Source organism: Heteronotia binoei, chromosome 21 (assembly GCF_032191835.1).
Source record: "Heteronotia binoei isolate CCM8104 ecotype False Entrance Well chromosome 21, APGP_CSIRO_Hbin_v1, whole genome shotgun sequence".
NCBI classification, from domain to species: domain Eukaryota; kingdom Metazoa; phylum Chordata; class Lepidosauria; order Squamata; family Gekkonidae; genus Heteronotia; species Heteronotia binoei.
This window is the reverse complement of record NC_083243.1, coordinates 170706248-170712247: the sequence shown is the minus strand read 5'-3', so window position 1 is coordinate 170712247 and position 6000 is coordinate 170706248. Positions and strand designations below refer to the sequence as shown.

The window sequence follows — 6000 nt, the reverse complement described above, 5'->3', positions numbered from 1 at the left end:
TTCAGCACTTCTCCCTGAACCGACTAGCTGAGCACGCGCACGCGCACGCCAGACTCATCGGCGGGATCCCTAAATGACTCGAGTCTGGCGAAGGGTTATTGTCGCTCACCAGAGCGAGGAGCAAAGGAAAGCTTCGCTGGGCCCGCACGCTGGCTGGCCTGCCGACCTCGCCGCCGCTGCTGCCTGCCTGCCTGCCTGCCTGCCTGCCTGCCTGCCTGCCTGCCTTCCTTCCTTCCTTCCTTCCTTCCTTCCTTCCTTCCTTCCTTCCTTCCTTCCTTCCTTCCTTCCTTCCTTCCTTCCTTCCTTCCTTCCTTCCTGCCAGAGCTCAAGAGACGGCGCTTTAGAACGAAGCCAGGCCCCCGGGGAGGACAGAGGGCTGAGCCTGCCTCGGCCCCGCAGGCAGCACCGAGGACGAAGGAGTTTTGGTCGAGCCTCGCCTGCACGGAAGCAGCACCGCGAGAAGCGAAACAGCCCGAGCGATCAGTACGGACGACTCAGGCGAGCCGTGGCCAGTCTCGTTGCGCCTTCCTGGTAGGGTTGCCAATCCCCAGGTGGGGGCAGGGGATCCCCCGGTTTGGAGACCCTCCCCCCGCTTCAGGATCGTTAGAAAGCGGGGGGAGGGGAGGGAAATATCTGCTGGGAAGTCTATTATTCCCTATGGAGATTTATTCCCATAGAAAATCATGGTGAATTGATCTGCGGTTATCTGGGGCTCTGGGGGGGCTGTTTTTGGGGGTAGAGGCACCAAATTTTCAGTACAGCATCTAGTGCCTCTCCCCAAAATACCCCCAAGTTTCAAAAAGATTGGACCAGGGGGTCCAATTCTATGAGCCCCAAAAGAAGGTGCCCCTATCCTTCATTATTTCCTATGGAAGGAAGGCATTGAAAAGGTGTGCCGTCCCTTTAATTGTGATGGCCAGAACTTCTTTTGGAGTTCAATTATGCTTGTCACAGCCTTGATCTTGGCTCCACCCCTAATGTCTCCTGGCTCCACCCCCAAAGTCCCCTGGCTCCACCCTCAAAGTCCCCAGATATTTCTTGAATTGGACTTGGCAACCCTACTTCCTGGTCCCGCTGCCCTCCTCCACTAGGGTCGCCAAGTCCAATTTAAGAAATATCTGGGGACTTTGGGGGTGGAGCCAGGGGACATTAGGGTGGAGCCAAGATCAAGGCTGTGACAAGCATAATTGAACTCCAAAGGGAGTTCTGGCCATCACATTTAAAGGGACGGCACACCTTTTCAATTCCTTCCTTCCATAGGAAATAATGAAGGATAGGGGCACCTTCTTTTGGGGCTCATAGAACTGGACCCCCTGGTCCAATCGTTTTGAAACTTGGAGGATATTTTGGGAAGAGGCACTAGATGCTGTATTGAAAATTTGGTGCCTCTACCTCAAAAAACAACCCCCCGAGCCCCAAATAACCACGGCTCAATTCTCCATTATTTTCTATGCGAATAAATCTCCATAGGGAATAATAGAGTTCCCAGCAGACATTTCCCTCCCCTCCCCCGGCTTTCTGACGACCCTGAACGGGGGAGGGCCTCCAAACCGGGGGATTCCCTGCCCCCACCTGGGGATTGGCAGCCCTATCCTTCACCCAGCCCGCCTTTGCCCTGGGGGGGCGGCCAGTGGCTCTGGCAATTCGAGGTCGCAGCTAGGCGAGCCCTTTCCAGCCCCGGATGGAGGAACCACGACGAAGGGGCTTCGGAAGATGACGGAGCAGCCAGGCCGTCGGTGGGATGGCAGCAGCTGCTCGGAGCTGGGGGAAGGAGGGGTCTCGTTCTGCCCTTCAGCCCCGGCACTGCTTGAGCCCAGGTCTTTTCCCTGCTTGGCAGCACTGCCAAGTTTGGCAGAAATAAAACTAGCTTTAGCGTCTTTCCCTGGGCCCTGTCCAGTGGGGGCGGGGCCTCTCAGGGCAGGAGTCAACGGGAGAAAGAGACGTTTCCCTGTCGGGTTGCCAGGCCTGTGTTGGAAAATACCTGGAGACTGGGGGTGGATCCGGGAGAGGGCGGGATTTGGGGAGGGGCCTCAGCAGGGTACAATGCCAAAGAGTCCACCCTTCAGAGCAGCCCTTTTCTCCAGGGGAGCTGATCTCTTCCAGCTGGAGACCAGTTGTAAAAGCGAAAGATCTCCAGGCCCCACCTGGTGGTTGGCAACGCTACTTTCCTGGTTACAGGATGGGATCATGCCCAGGCCTGCCCATACACACGGCTTAATTTTGGAATAGGCTTCAGCAATCATTACTTAGTAATGCAGGACAGAGTACATCTAAGGAAGTGCAGAGTGCTATTTCCTCTACTTAGGCAGCCCTCTCATCTCGAAAGTCTGCACCACTCTCTATAGAAATGCTCATTTAGTAGGTGGACAGATCTTCTTTACCCACACACCCCATCCTACTGCCCTCTTATGTCTGGTCAAGATGGGGTCAAGGAGCTCTGAAATAAATAAACTTGAAGAGTTGCAGTGCAATCCTAAACAGAAGAACAAAGTCAAGGTATGAGCCTGAGCAAAGTCTGAGTCCAGTGGCAGCTTTAAGATTAACAAAGTATCTGAGGAATTGTGCGTGCACACAAAAGTTCATGCCGTGAATTAAACTTTGTTGGTCTTAAAGGTGTCACTGGAGACTGGACTCCAACTTTGTTCTACTGTTTCAAAGCAACACAGCTGCCCACCTGGATCAAACCTAAATAGAGTTAACCATTCTAAAGGTATTCTCTTAAATAGGTTTAGAAGGCTGTAATTCTGTTTAGCAATTGCACTGCCAGACCCATTAATTCATGAAATTCCCCCCAACACACACACACTACACAGGCACTATTTAGGGAAGCCAGCAGAACACATTCCCCAGGATCACCTACCCTACATGATCACCACAAGGAGGTATGTAAAAAGTAGCTACAAGAAGCATTTTTAATGTTTCCAGATGAAATACATCCAAGATTGTGTCCTGCCGTGAACTCCCTCTCCATCTCCCAAAATTTCCCCCAGAGAAAATATGCCACAGGCCTGAATAACTAATAGAAAGGAATGAGCACCACAGCACCAGACAGCAACCAGAAATCCATGTCTTCTAAAGAACTCCCAGAGACCAAAAGTCTCTCAAGAGCTCCTTTTCACATATGCACACAGAAGCCTACAAGTGATGTAAGACTGGGGGAATGTGGGGAGAGTGATACGAAGCATGAAATTTAAATTTAAAAATGCATTTTGGTGGAAAGGAGTAATCTCACAGGAAAGGGATAAGTTGGAGAAGCTGACTTTTGACAAGGGCAAGACATGATATTGCATCCCCCCTTGAGCTCCCTCCCCTCCCTAAATTCCACCATCCGGCAAGCACTGTTCCTGGATCAGGAATTTCCCAAGCTGGAGTTGGCAACCCTAGTAGCCAGTCTAAGGAAACAAAACAGCAAGGAGCAGAAAAAGACAGGCCATCCCAGCAGGGATGCAAAAATGCGGAGAAAGGTGGGGGAGAAGGAGGTCTGGACTGGGAGAGGCAGTCCTTTCCCAACGGCAGAAGGGTAGAGAAAAGCTATGTGGAATCAGTGCTTAGTAGTGCCAGCCAGCTGGAAATCAGGATGGGCAAAACTGAAACTAATAAGCAGGAATGGGAGGAAGAACACAGAAGGAAGGTTAGAGACAGGAACTAGAATGAGAGAAATTAGGCCATACTCTCCTTGTTCTCTTTGTGGTAGAGATATGTCAGGGATGGAAACCAATGTGGGGGAAGTTATTGAGTTGTGGGTTTTATTCACATTTTCCTTAGTGGTGAAGTGAGATTGGAGAGGTGTTAGGAGTTCCAGAAAGTATCTTTTTTGCACACAGAACAAACCCAGGCATGTTTACTTCAAGATTACTCTGTCATGTGTTCCTGGGTCTGTAATTGGTCCTCCTGTTGCAATACTGCAGGAAATTGGTGCCAATGCTTGTTAGTTCTTTAACCTCTGGCTAATGTTCAGATTCTTGAACATGAAGTGTGTCTATGCGTGTTAAATGTCATCGGGTTGCTTCCAACTTACGAAAACCCAATGGAATAATGTCCCCCAAACATTCTATCGTTAACGGCCTTGCTTGGGTCTGCAAACTGAGGGGCTGTGGCTTCCTTTACAGAGTCAATTCATCTCATGAAATGTGAGGAGTATTGTGGTGCAATCAGATTATGACACCCATAAGAGATGGATAGATGCAACTTTGTTGATTCTCCTGCACCTCTCAGTGGTTGTTGTTGTTTTAATAAAGTCAGTCATAGTATCCTTCTGGGGCCACCTTTTTGTGGTGGTTCCAGTCCTCCCAGAATGGTAGATTTCAGAAGGTCATGCTGGGGAACTGCTGCTTAGCCCCTTGGCCTTCAGGAACCTGTGCTTTTAAGCAGCCACATGAAATCACTGTGTGAGGTCACCTAGAGCAGGGGTGTCAAACTCATTTGTTAGGAGGGCCGGATCTGACACAAATGGGACTTTGTAGGGCGGGGCCACGAGTGTCATAAAATATGCCAGGTAGTGGAGATATAAACTTTATAATGGACACAGACAAACCCAATTAAAGATATTTTTTAAAAAAACTTAAAATACAAACATGCTTAAAACTCTTCCAGTGGTTTAAGTTGGAAAGGTGGGGGACTAGTGGAATTTGGCAATGCAGTTTTAAAAATAAAACATCAAGAAAAAGCACAAGGCTCTGACTCTGTGGAAACCATGAAATGGCATTGTAAACTTATCCCCACTAGTCTACTCAGACTGGCAAAGCCTTTCCAGTATAATATCCCCCTTTGGCTGTGGGTTCCCACATTAGAGGACTCACTAGATTAGGTCCATTCAGGAGAGATAAACTGGCTGGAAGCATCAATCCTTGTTTGCAAGGACAGAACTCCAGGAAGTATGAGTTGCAGCTAGCTATAGGAAAGCTGAAAATGGATCTTAAAATCCCCCCCCATGTTTTCCTTGCAGCAGCCAGCAAAGAAAGGAAGGAAGAGCCTCAAAGGGTGCTTCAAAGAGCCTTTGAAGCTCCCAGGCTGAAACTGGAAGTCTCAGCCTGGAAGCTTCAAAGAGCTTGGGAGCTGTAAGAGCCTGGGAGCTTCAAAGGGTAAGGACAGCAGTGGAAGAGGGGGGGGGAGAAAAGAGCCCTGTGGGCCTGCTCAAAGCCTTGGGCGGGCCAGATCCGGCCTGCGGGCCGGGTGTTTGACTCCCCTGATCTAGATATTTGGGGTGGGTTGCCAACAATATGTAGATTACATTCATCTCTACTTCACACTTCCGGCTATTCCCAAAAAGATTATAGAAACCCTGAACTTGTGCCTGAAGGTAGTTTTGGAGGGATTCATGTTAATAAATTGATGTTTAATCCCAACAAGACATAAATGCTACCGGTGAGCACAAGGTCTGACCCACGATTTAACATATCACTCATTCTGGATAAGGTTGGACTCCCCTTGAAGGAATAGGTCCATCATCTGGGGGTGCTGTTGGACCTAGGCCTACTGCTTGGCAGCTGTAGCCAGCTTCTACTGGTTAGCCAATTGCTACCTTTCCTGGGCTGGAAAGATGTGGCTACTGCAGTACATCAAGATTAGACTACTGCAATGTATTCTACTTGGATCTGCCATAGAGACATGTTCAGAAACTTCAGGTGGCACAGAATGCTGGAGGCAGGATGTGAACTGAAGTGGATTGTAGGAACCATATTACTCTAGTCTTGGCTCGTCTACATAGGCTTCCAGTTTGTTTCTGACCACAATTCAAGGTGCTGGTGCTAACATTTAAAGCCCTATATGGTTTCAGACCAAGATACCTGTGTGGCAGAATTTCTTTTGAGGTTGGGTTTCTTATGAAATTGGCAACAAGGTGTCCAAGCCCTTCAGCACATAGAAGCATTCATATTGCTAACAGCTTAGGCTGAGAATTTGGGTCAGTGAAAGTAGGTGAAAGTTGAAAGCTGTCTCAGGACAGGAAAAGCCTTATATGGTATGAGCAGGAAACAAGATACTGGCCATCTGCAAGGTGCA

The 6000-nt window shown here is 49.1% G+C and overlaps 1 pseudogene; it reads right to left on the bottom strand.

Annotated features, from left to right (window-relative positions):
• Window positions 1-1595: 1595 nt before the first annotated feature.
• The window catches only part of LOC132589691 (heterogeneous nuclear ribonucleoprotein A3-like), a 29029-nt pseudogene continuing 24624 nt past the window's right edge, over window positions 1596-6000 (bottom strand).